This window comes from Macrobrachium rosenbergii, chromosome 7 (assembly GCF_040412425.1).
Source record: "Macrobrachium rosenbergii isolate ZJJX-2024 chromosome 7, ASM4041242v1, whole genome shotgun sequence".
Lineage (NCBI taxonomy): Eukaryota > Metazoa > Arthropoda > Malacostraca > Decapoda > Palaemonidae > Macrobrachium > Macrobrachium rosenbergii.
The window spans coordinates 4,993,485-5,010,000 of record NC_089747.1 but is presented as its reverse complement, the minus strand read 5'-3'; positions in this window follow the sequence as shown (position 1 = coordinate 5,010,000).

Below are 16,516 nucleotides of genomic sequence, written 5' to 3'. Positions count from 1 at the left end.
GGAGGAGGAGGAGGAGGCGGAGGAGGAGGCGAGAAATGAAAAATATACAAAGGCTAAAAATGTTTATGCATTCCATAATTCATGTGGGAAAAAAGTCAGCGTTGAAAATTTTATGAATTTCATGGCAAAAGTTGGAATTGTTTTGGAACAATTCGGTCAAATTACATTATGCCCCAAAGTTGTAATTTGTTACATTTAACGTATAAAGCTGTTTACCACTTTTATGTAAAAAATATTTAATTTATTGATATCCTGATGTGAATTTGAGTAAGGAAATTTATCTATCTTTCTATCTATCCATCTATCTATCTATTACCCTTTTCTTATAGGTTACTTCTTTGTTCCTTCTCTTCCTCTTTCTTTTATTCCCAATTTCAAGAAGGAAAATCTATTCAGGATTTCAGTCATTCAACCCTGACGTGATTTTCAGAGAAGAAATTTCTCTTTCTATCTATCTATCCATCCATCACAGTTTTTCTATGCATTCTTCTCCCTTCTTTTTCTATTTCTCTTCTTTTATTCCCAATTTCAGAAGGGAAATGATATCATGCTGATATGAATTTTAGAAAGGAAATCTATATAATATCTCCTTATCTATCTATCTATCTATCTATCTATCTATCTATCCATCTATCACTGTTTTCCTATATATTCTTCTCCCTTCTTTCTGTTTCTCCTTTCATTCCCAGTTTCAGAAAGGGAAAACGCTATCAGGATTTCAGCCATTAATTTCTGATGTGACTTTCAGAGATGAAATCATTCTATCCATCTCTCTATCTATCCATCTATCTTTCTATCTATCTATCACCATCTTCCTATAAATTCTTTTTCCTTCCCTCTATCTCTCTCTCTTCTTTTATTCCCAGTTTCAGAAAGGGGAAAAAGCTACCAGGTACCGAACGCGTAGGAAATTACTCCCGACAAGACTGTAAACTTTCCGCCCAACTTTCCTGTTGGTCTCGCCCCGAATTTGTCTCCCAATTAAGACTATTCACGTAGAGAAATTAGGCACGTAATGAAAACTTCCCTTACTTGAAAATTTTCAAAGGGGAGAGAGAGAGAGAGAGGGAGAGAGAGAGAGAGAGAGAGAGAGAGAGAGAGAGAGAGAGAGAGAGAGAGAGAGAGAGAGAGAGAGACACACACACACACGCACATATATATATATATATATATATATATATATATATATATATATATATATATATATATATATATATATATATATATATATATATATAGAGAGAGAGAGAGAGAGAGAGAGAGAGAGAGAGAGAGAGATGGTATGGGAAGAGTAGTTGTGAAGTGCTGTACATAAATGATACTCATTATAGCAATATAATAAATGAGAATTGCAGACTAGGATTATTTATATAACCCCTCTTACTCTCCACTATCACTATCTATCTATCTATCTATTATTTATCTATTTATCTATCTGTGAAAACGCACTCAAGGATACCCCGTTTGTTTTCCGTACGTCAAAAACAGACAGTTTTAGTTTTCTGAAAAGAAAACTATTGTGCTGGCTTTGTCTGTCCGTCCGCATTTTTTTCCTGTCCGCCCTCAGATCTTGAAAAGTACTGAGGCTAGAGGGCTGCAAATTGGAACACTGATCATCCACCCTCCAATCATCAAACATACCAAATTGCAGCCCTCTAGCCTCAGTAGTTTTTATTTTATTTAAGGTTAAAGTTAGCCACAGGTACCAACAACACAGGCCACCACCGGGCAGTGGTTGTAAATTTCATGGAACGAGGCTAAGAATTTCATACAGCTTTGTACGCTGTACAGGAAACTCGACTGCGCCGAAGAAACTTTGGCGCATTTCTTACTTGCTTATTAAAGCATTTAAAATGTCACCTTTTGAAGGTCTATGAAATTCCTATGAGATCTTATAAAATCTCCTTTTTGGTGTGTTGAATTCTAATGAACCAGTGGATCCTTTGCACTCAAAGGCTCAAAGGATAAGTCTTGCAATCCCGTTCAGAGATCACAATCTTATACAGGTGGGTAAGTGGTAGCGTTCTGAGTTCTCCATAGGAGGTCCGTAGTTCGTACTGTCTACCTCTCGTAGTCGACTGATCCCTTAATATTAAGGTATTAGAGAAAACTAGGAGTCACAATAATAACAATCACTAACAATCTTTGCATAAAAACTATGATCAATTAAAATACTGGTGAACCACAACATAGTTGCGTTGATTCTATAATGTCATATTTTTTCCAATATCATTTGTTCCAATTTCTTGCCCATCTTTTGCACGTTTGTTAAATTTATTTATTTATTTCTTTAAGGAATTAAGTAATGTCCCTGTACGGCTTGGGACGCTTTGCGAATGTCCCTTTCATCCCTTGGACAAAACAGACATGAATCCATATATCGTAATCATACGGTAATATTACAAATCTATCGAAGTTGTATTCAGAGCACCCATTCATCTGCGACAATCGTCCAGTCATAAACATGATACAAAACATCGGATTTAAACGACGAACAAGCTATTGTCAATATCAACGCGACCTCAGGACACAATGACGGATTCTGATTTCTTTCCGAAGTGAACTGTGGGACAGGTCGGAAAAGGTGACTCGGAAATAGCATAAGTCCTACGTATATTGTCAGTCTGCCGATATCAGAGAGAGAGAGAGAGAGAGAGAGAGAGAGAGAGAGAGAGAGAGAAGCTGTCAATACCAGACGTATCCCGAAGTTGGAATGATTAAAGGAAAAGTTTGTAGCGAGAAACAAGGTGCATTTACTGACGGCACGCCCACTAAGAGAGAGAGATTCTGGGTAAAAATGACATGAAACTGCATAAAGGGAAGTGAATCACATTGGTGAAAGGTTGTTGTTGTTGATCAATCTGGCCTTATGCCAGCACGGTCTAGTGTAGCCTGTGACAAAAGTGGAGGACGGTGTGAACAAGAACATTCAAATCGACGGACACATTCTAAACACACGTTCCTGAACATATCGTTAAGACATTTAGCTCCTGCCATTTTGCCTTTAAGAATTATTCAGACTAAAGCAAAATGACTAGGAAAACAGAATACGTAATAATAATAATAATAATAATAATAATAATAATAATAATAATAATAATAATAGAGAAAGCCAGAGTGGTCTACGTCCGCTCTCCTTAGAACTTCTCTCAGAGTAGGGGGAACTTGGAGAACTCCCCTCCCCATCTCCTTCTTCCCACCCCACCCTCCCCCATAAGGAGACTGCTACTCTGACCATTTTGTGTAAATGGAAGACGAGCTCTCTCGAAGAAGGGGAAGCAAAAAAAGAAAAAAAGAAAAATCCTACGTCGAGAAAATTATTGCCATTCGATAAAGAAGTGGAAAGTGTCTATTGGATTAAAAGATCTTTTGAGAGAGAGAGAGAGAGAGAGAGAGAGAGAGAGAGAATGTGGGAAGTGACAAATGAATAATTCACAGAGAGATATTTGCAGTCTTCTCGTAATTACGACTAATGCTTCTACAAATACTGCTGCTATTATTATTATTATTAATATTATTATTATTATTATTATTATTATTATTATTATTAGGATATTATTATTATTATTATTATTATTATTATAGGATGAATTTTTTAGGCATATTAATCAAACTCTTATACCGTATAACTTCTGAAACCAAATAGCTCATCATCTTATTTCGACAATTACCAACAAAGAAAAACATCAGTGACCAGATAACAACAACAACAACAACAAACAATAATAATAATAATAATAATAATAATAATAATAATAATAATAATAATAATAATAATAAACTTCCATTCACTGATACGAGTTTATTTAGTCAGAGCTGAGTGTCCTTCTCGAATTATACTCTCTACTGAGTCATATCAGTTTTGCTAATTATCATGTAAAAACACTCCAACTGAAAAATCCCCATAGGCTACCTGCTAAACATAACTAAAACACACAAGAGTTTGCGTTTTGACACAACACTGCAGACTCGAGATAACCTATATGCATCCACACTCATAAAACTACCTGGAGAACTTGAGAAATTTTAAATACACCACTTTAGGTATTTCTGTACAGATTACGAAGTTCTTGGGATGTTCCTGAAATCCGCATTGGAGAGCATTGCTACCTCAATGGCAGAGCAATAATTTGAGGAATTTCCCATAAGGTCATTACATTTATCTGTAGGTATCAGGATTTTAAGTTTCGCAACATCATATGTTAAGAGTTGAAGATGAAACTAAGTATTGCCTGTGTTTCTCCATCCCTGGACGCTTGCACAAGTAAATTGAGGAGATTCTGAACAGGAGTGGCTTCAAAATGCCAAGATTTAACAGCCGGTTTGTGCATAGAAGACCATTCCACAAATGAGGAAATCATCGAGAGATGTGGTTTTCAGAGGGTAGAACATCATAGCCTGAAATCACAAATTCTGAGATGGTCTAGACATGAGATAAGAACGGAAGAGCAATAAGTCAGAAAGTATATAAGTACAGAATTAGGAGAACGACGACCAGATTACACCTGAAAACTGAAATTTAACGCACATTTATCATAAATGGGCAAGCAAGTCCTCAAAGGACTTTGTTATAAAGAGATTCCTCTTTATTTATAAACAAAAATTATCCAGGTCACAGTTCGTTAGATAACATACTAATGAAGAAGAAGATGGGGAAATGATTATCACCTGCGCACCCTGATCATGAACTTGCAAAGTCACCAGGCAAAAACGATGACCAAGAAAGATATCATTAACCCGTTATTAACTTGGTTAAAACTGCTTTTCACTCAGTACTATATACACAAAATTACACAATCTAATCTAGAGTTAGCCGGTATCATTTTAACTATTTAACTATTTTATTCATTTAAACTATCATGACTCTGAATTTGCATGAGCAAATGGGATTGGTCGATATATTTGAACTATCCTCTGATTGGTGGTGTGGTGTGCAGCACGAGCCTCCACCAATCACGATTAAGTGATATCTGCTGTGGATATTTACCGTCAGCCCCAACACCCCCCGCCCAAATAGACTCAAGTTACATAATTAAACAAGTAAAAAAATGCGCCTAGGTTTCTTCGGCGCAATTGAATTTTCTGTACATCGTATAATCACGGCCCAGAAAACAGATCAGTCTTTCGGTGGTCTCATTATAATGCTGTATGAGCCGTGTCCCATGCTACTTTAACCACGGGCCGGTGGTGGCCTGGCCTACATCGTGGCCAGACGCACGATTGTGGCTACGTTAAACTTAAATAATATAAAAAACTACTGAGGCTAGAGGGCTGCAATTTGGTATGTTTGATGATTGGAGGGTTGAAGATAAACATACCAATTCGCAGCCCTCTAGCTTCATTAGTTTTTAAGATCTGAGGGCGGACAGAAATAAGTGCGGACGGACAGACAAAGCCGGCACAATAGTTTTCTTTCCAGAAAACTAAAACAGACTAGAGTTACATAATTACAAATGGCCATCCATACGTCCTTTCACCTTAGGTTAGATTAAGCAGACTTTATGCCCACATGGGACCTTATCCTAACGTGGGGGGGGGAGGCTCTAAGTGTGGTAAAATAATGAGGGAGATAACAGGCCCGATGTGGACCTGTGGATTCTGCCCAACCAACATAAACGTCTCAAGTACTTTTAAATGAAATTACAGGTTAACAAAGGAGCAGGAAATGTGAAGAATAATGAATAAGACAAAGAAACGCAGACAGAAATGGCACAAGCGTTTTAAAATGCATTAAAAGGGGGAATGTTAACAACGAAAAATGGTGATAATGAGGTTATGAAAAATAAGTGGAGGGGAGGCAGAACGATAAAAGGAGAAAGAAAAAAACAGAGTTGTAGGGAGAGAAGAGGGGAAAGACAAACACCCAAAAATTTTACAGTACAAAAGAGAGAGAGAGAGAGAGAGAGAGAGAGAGAGAGAGAGAGAGAGAGAGAGAGAGAGAGAGAGAGGGGGAAAACGAATGAAATGAGAGAGCGAGAGAGAGTGAGAGAGAGGAAGGAAGAGAAGATAAAAGAGAGAGAGAGAGAGAGAGATAATTAAAGACAGAGAGAGAGAGAGAGAGAGAGAGGGGAAAAAGAGAGAGAGAGAGAGAGAGAGAGAGAGAGAGAGAGAGGAAGAAGAGAGAGAGATAGATAGAGATAATTAAATAAGAGAGAGAGAGAGAGAGAGAGAGAGAGAGAGAGAGAGAGAGAGAGAGAGAGAGAGAGAGAGAGAGAGCATGATGAAATGTTCCACCTCCACCAGGGATGGGAACGACCTCATCGAGGCCCTACCACTTTAATTATGACCTAGTGATATTTTTTTCCCCACTCTCTCTCTCTCTCTCTCTCTCTCTCTCTCTCTTCTCTCTCTCTCTAAAACTCTGCTGTGTTTCGTTCCTCTTCATCATCTCTCCTAATGGGCTCGGGGGAACGTTCCCAGATTGTTTCTCCCGAACCCGCAAATCGAACCCGGACCCATTTGCTTGTGAGGAAAGTATGCCGCTTATTACATTGAGAGAGAGAGAGAGAGTGAGTGAGAGAGAGAGAGAGAGAGATCCGATCAATGATGATTCGCACTCTTGAACAAGAGAGAAAACGATAGGGCAATTATGACTAAGAATCTACATTTTCACACTCGGTTATACAGATAATTTTAAATGTATTTTAACTGTGATCACGTATTTCACACACATACAATATGCACCACACATATACATACACACATAAACATATTTATATATTTGTATAGACAAAGGCATACACACACACACATATATATATGGTGAAAGCCACTTGTCTACTGGTCATGGCTCAACTTAAACACAATACGCCACTCAACTGCATTATCTATGCGCTCTAACATTTCCTAACCATATGTCTTCTTCAATTCTTATACTAATTCTATCCCATCCTGCCAGCACTTTCTCGAATTCTTTTCATTACTTCCCAGTAATCCGCGATTTTGCACCAGAACCTTCATCCGTTCTCTCACGATTTCAAGTGCGTCTGACACTTTTCTCTCAGTGGACTTAGCATCAAAGTTCATCTTCTAAATATCCTGCCACTTGCTTCCACAGACGTTCATTTTCCCCATTTCTTTAAAATCTTCTGCAGAGCGTCTGCTGCCTTCCCTGATTTGCATTTTCTGTGATTTATTACTTGTCTCATCCTGCTATCATCTGTTACATTTATTCTCCATATACCTATGTCAAATCTCAACTTCCAAACGTATCTCTGTTTGCTTTTATAGCCGTTCACTTTCCTCTTTTCTTCCAAACCTTCTGCAGGGCATCTGCTGTCTTCCCTGATTTGCATTTTCTGTAATTTACTACTTGTCGTATCCTGATCTCATCTGTGACATTTATTCCCATATACCTTTATCAAATCTCAACACCCAAACGTCTCTAAATTTGCTTCCATAGACGTTAATTTTCCTCTTTTCTTCAAAGTCTTTTGCAGAGCACCTGCTGCTTTCCCTGTCTTGCATTTTCTGTCATTAACTACGTGTCTCATCCTGCTATTATCTGTATCTGTTACATTTATTCCCATATACCTGTGTCAAATCTCAACATCCAAACGTCTCTAAATTTGCTTCCATAGACATTCATTTTCCTCTTTTCTTCCAAATCTTCTGCAGGGAATCTGCTGTCTTCCCTGATTTGCTTTATCTGTGACTTATTACTTGTCTTATCCTGCCATTATCTGTTACATTTATTCCTATGCTCATGTATCAGTTAACCATATCCATTCTTCTGCCATATAAGCTACTAATACTTACTGTTCCAAATTCCTGGTAAGGATTTATCCTTATAATCTAATATCTTTCTCTTACAAAAAACCTTCAAACTCTAAGCTCTTTTTTCACAAAAACTCGAGACTCTATTCCCTACGGTCAATATTAGAAGTTGCAAGAGGAGTTTTTCGTGGAAAAACTCAAACGTCCACTGGAGCACAAACGTTTGTGATGAGTAATGATGTGAAATACCTACAGTTGCCAAGGAATGTTTACTGAGACGTTTAAAAATCTGTGGAAAACGTTTTTATTTGTTAATAATAGAGTCTTGAGTAAGAAGATAAAAGTAAAATAGAAAAATGAATGAAAAAAATCTTATTTTAAATCTTGGAAGCCCAAGTCGAGCTGCTCCCTCTGTTTCTCTCTCAACCAGAGAGAGAGAGAGAGAGAGAGAGAGAGAGAGAGAGAGAGAGAGAGAGAGAGAGAGCAGTCGAAACATTTTCTCCTTTAAGTATTCTCTTCTCTCAACAGTGTTCTCTCTCTCTCTCTCTCTCTCTCACTTCTCTCTCTTTGGGTGTGTGTGTGTGTGTGTGTGTGTGTGAGAGAGAGAGAGAGAGAGAGAGAGAGAGAGCAAAAATCTTTTCACAGTGGTCAATCATCTGTCTGTCTCTCTGTTTCTCTGTCTGTCTCTGTCCCTGTCTCTCTCTCTCTCTCTCTCTCTCTCTCTCTCTCTCTCCCAATCCATTCTATGTGTGTGTGTGTGTGTGTGTGTGTGTGTGAGAGAGAGAGAGAGAGAGAGAGAGAGAGAAACCGCGGCGGTTGAAAGATTTCCTACCCTCCTTAGATATTCCCCCGATGTCGCCCAAATACAACAAGAGTTCGTTTCGGCGCTGGAACGTGAATCGTATATGACGATCGAGGGACTGGACACCAGAAGAAGAAGTTCAGTTCGTCGTTTGCAAAAGTATTTTTTTTTTTTTTTTTTTTCTACAGCGACAAGTTTGACCTTCTCTGATTTCTGTGATGCATAAACGCGCCTTCAAAACTTTATAATTTTTATCATAATTATCTTTTGTTTTATTTTATATATAATACAAGATTTTCGGGGGGGGATATTTGCCCAATTTGGCTTGAAGAGGTAACCTATACGAAATAAATTTAAGCCTAGTAGGTTCTAGGCTTATTTCTGTCTTGCTATCTTCTGTATTTTCAAACGTTTCCTAGATCTCTCTCTCTCTCTGTATGTATATACACACACACACACACACACATATATATATATATATATATATATAAATATATATATATATATATATATATATATATATATATATATATATATATATATAGAGAGAGAGAGAGAGAGAGAGAGAGAGAGAGAGAGAGAGAGAGAGAGAGAGAGAGAGAGAGAGAGAGACAGACAGACAGAGATGATATATCTATATATTTATCTTCTTCTCTTCTCTCTCTCTATATATATATATATATATATATATATATATATATATATATATATATATATATATATATATATATATATATATATATATATATATATATATATATATATATAGAGAGAGAGAGAGAGAGAGAGAGAGAGAGAGAGAGAGAGAGAGAGACCTTCCAGAAAGCGTTTGAAAATCGAAGCTAACAAACGGAAATGAGTCTAGAACTTACTAGTAGGCATAACTTTATGACTTTATTTTGTAAACCTCTCCAAGGAAAACTGTGTGAGTCTTATCCCCAAAATTCATGTATGATATATTAAATGAAACAAAAGACAATTATGATAAAATGTATACTTTCAAATGCATACGTATATATATACTACAGAAATCTGAGAGAGAGAGAGAGAGAGAGAGAGAGAGAGAGAGAGAGAGAGAGAGAGAGAGAGAGAGAGATCGCTCCCATAATTCAACTCTCTCTATGTATATTCAAATATATATATACACTCTCTTTCTCTTCTCTCCTTCTACTTCAATCCCTCGACTTCCATCCCAACTCCTGTCTTATTCCCCTTCCACGGTATCTTTTCCTTCCCGACTCTCCTTCTCCTCAGGGTCATCCATCACTTTTCTTGCTTCCAGCTGTCAACACATGATATTATCTAATCTGCGCCTTACACTTCGTGTTTTCTTTCACTGATGCGTTCTCTGTCTCTCTCTCTCTCTCTCTCTGTGGCTCTCTTGTGTCCTTTCTTTTCTGTCCTTTCTTTCATGTATATATATATATATATATATATATATATATATATATATATATATATATATATATATATATATATATATATATATATATATATTTATATATAATATATATATATATATATATATATATATATATATATATATATATATATATATATATATATATATATTTGCATCTATATATATATATATATACATATATATATACATATATATATACATAAAGTGTTTGGGTGTTTCAAGGATTGAGGGAGCCTTGAAGTTTTAAGGCGCCAGTGTTTTATAGTTTTGGAATCCTAGTTCGTCTAGTACCGCAAGGTGTGTGTGTGTGTGTGTGTGAGTGTGTTTGTGTGTGTAGAATTAATAGAATCTGCTGGTCTATAGAATTTGTAAAATCTGCTGGTCTATGGAATTTGTAGAATCTGCTGGTCTATGGAATTTGTAGAAATCTGCTGGTCTATGGAATTTGTAGAATCTGCTGGTCTATGAAAACCGAACGAAATGAAGAGAATGGAATATAAGAGAGAGAGAGAGAGAGAGAGAGAGAGAGAGGCCACGAAGCCACACACCACGGCAGAGGAGAGGAAGGAGGATGCGCGGTTCCTCATAAATCTCAACTTTGGCAATTGGAGTCCGCGGGAACCATTCTCCTAATTTTCTGTTTCTGGTTCCCTTACAGGTCCTTGTGGCTTAAATGATTGCTCTTCCGTGTTTTCTAAGGCTTCGACCCCATTGTCTGTTTCGTTCTCGTTTCTCTCTTCCTCTCCTCGTTTTCGCCCGCTTAACGAGGCTGTATATTTTTCATGGCGTGTTCCTTACAAGTAATTTTGGAGAGGGTCGAGTCAAGTCGACCACCCCCCCATTTTTTCCTGCATTTTCCTGGTTTTTTGGGAGCCGTCTGGTGTTGCCATTTGTGTTCTGCAGATTAAAAAAAAAAGTAAGAAATGCGCCCATGTTTCTTCGGCGCAATCGAGTTTTCTGTACAACGTGTAATGCTGCATGAAACTCCCGTTGTGCTCAGCTACGACCGGGGAGCGCTAAGTTGCTCCCCAGATGCGGTCAAGTGATGGTGCGTTGGGGAGGCCTCCGGAACTGGACTCGGCGCTACCAGACGCACGATCATGGCTAACGTTATCCTTTAATCAAATAAAAACTACTGAGGCTAGAGGGCTGCAATTTGGTATGTTTGATGATTGGAGGGTGGATGATCAACATACCAATTTGCAGCCCTCTAGCCTCAGTAGCTTTTAAGATCTGAGGCGGACGGACAGACAAGAAGCCATCTCACTAGTCAGCTGCATTAGCTGCTTCATCTTAGGTCAGATATTAGTCTTCTATTGACAGTTTTAGACGCCATGTTATTTTTGAGGTACACATCAAAATCAACATTAGCTTGAGAAACTTCAAAGAATCTTTGATGGTATAAAAATCAGAAATGACGTTGCAATTCTTCATCCTATATTTCTGTAATTTCCTTGATGCTGGCTGTATACAGAAAAATATGCTTGTCTGTGTCCTGTTCATATTACTATTTTTCTAACCCAATGCCCCTCATATTTTTATGTGTTAATAACAGACATTCAACACCCCGTAGGGAGGTAGCGCCACCAGTGCACCTCATGCGGTGCACTGTAAACATTACTTAAGGTTCTCTGCAGCGTACCTTTGGGCCCTAGCTGCAACCCCTTTCATTCCTTTTACTGCACCTCCGAGGTTTTCCTCCTGTTACACCTTTCAAACTTTCACTGTCAATTTCCGTTCCAGCGCTGAATGACCTCATTGGTCCAAGTACTTGGAATCTGGCCTAAATTCTATATTCAGCTCAATTCAGTTCAATCTGAGTGCCTGCACAGACCAAGGGCCAATTCTGTCAGTTGCTCTCAAAAGCTTTAAGTTTCGCTTTGTATTTTCCGGACCAGGTGTTTGCGTGGATACCCCTCTCACGAAAATGGATAGTCGCGTAAACTCTCGAGAAACGAGTAAATAAGGAAGGAGGGAAGATACAGCACAGAGAGAGAGAGAGAGAGAGAGAGAGAGGATGACTTTAAGCAGTATCAGATGATGCAAAGGAAAATTTACCGCTGATCATCAAACGCAAAAAAGTATTTTTTAACGGATTTGTTATTTATCCGGCAGCGAGGGATGAAAAATGCCTTGTTTACTCGGCTGCCGGGTACCGACTGACGGATAAACGAGTTGTTTATCAAACGCGTGGCTTATGAGCAAGCCACGAAAATATCGCTGCGTACCCGGCCGTAAGGTTTCTTGGGCATAACGGCGGAAAAAAATGAAAAAGAAAACGGCGGCCGGAAAATAACGAAATAACAGTTCACGGCTGCCGGGTAAACAACAAATTATGTTTGCATTCTGTAACAGGCTCTGGGCCCCCCCAAAAATAAATAAAATAAATAAATAAAAATTTTCGACCGGTAATAGAATATAAAAATTCAACACCAGTTACGTGAACCCAAGTCAGCTCAGAAGCAGCTTTTGAAGAAAAACGACAGTCGTGTAAATAACGAAATAACTGTTCACAGCTCCCGGGTAAACAAGAAATCATGTTTGCATTCTGTAACAGGGCTCCGGACAAAAAACTCACATTTTTCAAGTGTAACAGAATATAAGAATTTACACTTGTTACGTGAACTCAATTCAGCTCAGAGGCAGTTTTTGGAAAAAAGCGACAGCGGTAAATAGTAAAATAACTGTTCACGACTGCCGGACAAATGAGAAGTGAGGCTTGCATTCTGTAACGGACTCCGGCTAAAGAATCACATTTTTCTAACGTGCAATAGAATATAAAACTCTGTACCAGATACATAATGTCAAGGCAACACAGAGGCAGTTTTGGGGAAAAAACCGGCAGTCGGGTAAATAACAAAATAACTGTTCATAGCTGCCGTGAAAATAAGGAAAAATGTTGGCATTTTGTAACAGGCTCCGGACAAAACAAAAATACATTTTTCAAACGTGCAACATAATATGAAAATCTACGTTAGTTATGTAAAGTTTTTGAGAAGAAAAAAAAAACCGACAGTCGGGTAAATAACAAAGTAACCATTCACGGCTGCCGGGCAAATAAGAAATGACATTTGCATTTTGTAAGGCTGCTCAGGGGTAGCTTTTTTTGTTTTCTTGCATCCAGGGGATGTGAAACGGCCAAAAAATAATCTTTAATAAATAACGAATCTTACGGGTGGGAGAACAAGCAAGTCCTATATATATCAGGAAAACGGGACAATATTATTGGCTGATTAAACAAAGCCACGTTACCGAAGTCTATTAAAGTCTATTAACCAAAATTGCACGCATGCGTGAACGTATCACTTATCATTTATTAGAAAACTGATTGCACGTAATTATAACAAGTAAAAAATGCGCCGAAGTTTCTTCGGCGCAATCGAGTTTTCTGTACAGCCGCTACAGCGTATAATCAAGGCCACCGAAAACAGACCTATCTTTCGGTGGTCTCGGTATAATGCTGCATGAGCCGTGGCCTACCCTATATCGTTGCCAGACGCACGATTATGGCTAACTTTAACCTTAAATAAAATAAAAACTACTGAGGCTAGAGGGCTGCAATCTGGTATGTTTGATGAGAGGAGGGTGGGTGATCGATGTCCCAATTCGCAGCCCTCTAGCCTCAGTAGTTTATAAGATCTGAGGGCGGACAGAAAACGTGCGGACGGACAGACAAAGCCGGCACAATAGTGTTCTTTTACAGAAAACTTAAATGGGCGATAGCGTGATATTATAAAGAAGAGTTACCTTCAATGGTGACTTCTAATTTATAAGAAAACTGATTACAGGTAATTATAAAAAAAAAGGCGATAGTATATTACTCCAAGAGACGAGTTACCTTCAATGGTGACAAATGATTTACTAGAAAACAGATTATAAGTAATTGTATATCTATGAAGGCATTTCATTGGTGTGGCTGTGTAATTCACGAACATATTATTCTTGTGATATTAAACAATGTATATGAAGCTTTTCTGCTCGACGACTAAGCGTTATTTATGAGATTTCTTAAAGGGGTTGACAGATAAGTTTCCAGGAGATTAATTGCAATAAATGGCGGCACGAGAGGATTTATGATGAATAATGAGCGAAGAATTGCGAAATTTATGATAGCTGACGATACATTCGTGAGGGAATTTATGTATCGTGATGATGCATAATTTATGAGAAATTTATGATAGACGAGTACACGGTATTTACGAGCTCTGCAATATGTGATCATACATCATTCATGAGGAGATTATTAAGAGAGGATTTGTAACGGGTGATGATAAATCGTTTATGAGAAGATTTATAAGCTGTGATATACTGTTTATATCATATATCAGTATCAAGTTAAACTATGGATTGAAGTCTTTGGAAGAGGCAGTACCTTTTGGGAAAGAAGGGCCTATAAAATAAATAAATAAACAGGAAAACAAATAACTAACCAAATAAATAATTAAGAAATAAGAAGACAAATAAAAAAAATAAACAGAAGCTCTAAGTTCTAAGCCTTTTACAAAGACAGAGCTCTAAGCTCCAAACTCGTCCATCTGTCCATATCAGTTTATCTTTTAAGACCTTGAAGATGAATATAATGACCTTCATTTGGTTCATTACTTACAGTTTCCTTGAATGACTTGACCACTGGTGCAGTAAATGTGTTTGTAAGTTGAGAGAGAGAGAGAGAGAGAGAGAGAGAGAGAGAGAGAGAGAGAGAGAGAGAGAGAGAGAGAGAGAGTTACCTTGAAATCCTTGAAGATCATCATAATAACCTTTACGGTGGATGTTTTTGTATTTGTGAGTAGAGAGAGAGAGAGAGAGAGAGAGAGAGAGTTAGTCCCTTGAAATCCTTGAAGATCATCATAATAACCTTTACGGTGGATGTATTTGTATTTGTGTGTGTGTGTGAGAGAATTTGTGTGTGTGTGTGTGTGTGTGTGTGTGTGTGTGTGTGTGTGTGTGTGTGAGAGAGAGAGAGAGAGAGAGAGTACAGTCAGTCCCCTCAAGGGATAAAGAGCACAGGAAGCAGACTTCCAATAAACAAAGCAGATGATAAATAAGACCAAATTAAACCTGTCTATAAATACAGATGACCAGACATTATGTGCCCGGGAAGAAAGAAGAATTATAATAAAAAACGAACCTAACAGAAGTTCGTAATAAATATAAAAAATGGCTCCATCCAGATTCTCCTCTTTAATAACAACAACAAATCATCCTACGAGAGAGAGAGAGAGAGAGAGAGAGAGAGAGAGAGAGAGAGAGAGAATGCGGTCGTAGGCCGGAAAAAGGAAATCACGGGACGTTATTGTAAGATATTGCTAAGGGAAGCCTCCCATAAACAATAAGGAAACAAATGGGCCATTTCTTTTCCCTAACCCCCTACACCCACCCACCCCACCCAACTCACCCCGTCCCCCCACCCTAGCTGAATTAAGGATGAAATCAAAATCGAGATGAAAAATTATAGATGGGGTTTTATGATTAAAAGTGAGATTGCATACAGAAGACATCCCTATTAGCCAACCTCTTGATATGACACTACATCAGAAAAATGTATTCCATTAAATGAGTATACTTTGTAAAATGCAAAGAAAAAACTATCCTTTACCTCCATTTCTTGAAATTTAGCATTAATAAAGGAAGCCTTATCTTTACCCATCTTGTCCTAAGGTTGAGAAACACCGTTACCAAGTGCATGAAAACAACATATGATAAACAAATAATCCCATACAAATACCTTACAGCCACTAGGGACTGGGGAACCAGGTATGCCTACCTGATAATTTCCATTGTCTAAATTCATTTAGTAACAATAGTAATATGAATGAGTGACAAGTGAAATTATTCAGTTATTCTATACTTTGATTAATTGCGCTATAGACTCAATTCATGGAATCCAGTACAAAAAGTTGTACGTTTAATCATTTATTTATATGTTTATCTTTTTATTTATTATTTGTTAGTTTATCTTTGTTTGCTAATAACTGATTTCATTTTTCAGTATTTCCTACTATCTGTAATTTCTTTCGAATGAACACCAAATTCTTTGGAAGCCTGAATTCAAGTCATTGGCCCCTGCGGGCCTGTTCCATATGAATAGGATTCATCTTCCGAATAATAAAATAATAATAATTCCTAAATATCTTGGGTATTTGATTAATGAATTAATAATTCATATGGCCGGGTGTTTGCCCCAAGTAGTTACTGCGTACGTAGTTGGTCTCCCTCCCCCCACACACAAATATGTCAGAAACTTAATTATCTAATCTATAAGTTCTTCTCAAGCCGCTGAATAAATTAATATTCAAAAAGTTCCTCTAAGCCACAGACCAGTTAATGAATAAGTTGAAAAGTAATAACACGAACCTGATGACTGCAACATAGATAACAGAGGCCCAAATGCTCTGTCAAACTAAAATTCAGAGATTAGACAGTTATTCCACTGAAAATAATGCATAATAAATAGTGGGTCTTCAATTTTCAGAGGTGCGTATCTATTTACCTAAGGTATTACTCATACTGATAAAAATGAGACTACACTTTTTCTTTTAACTCAGTGTGAGCCTCGAAAACCAGAGTTGTTGACT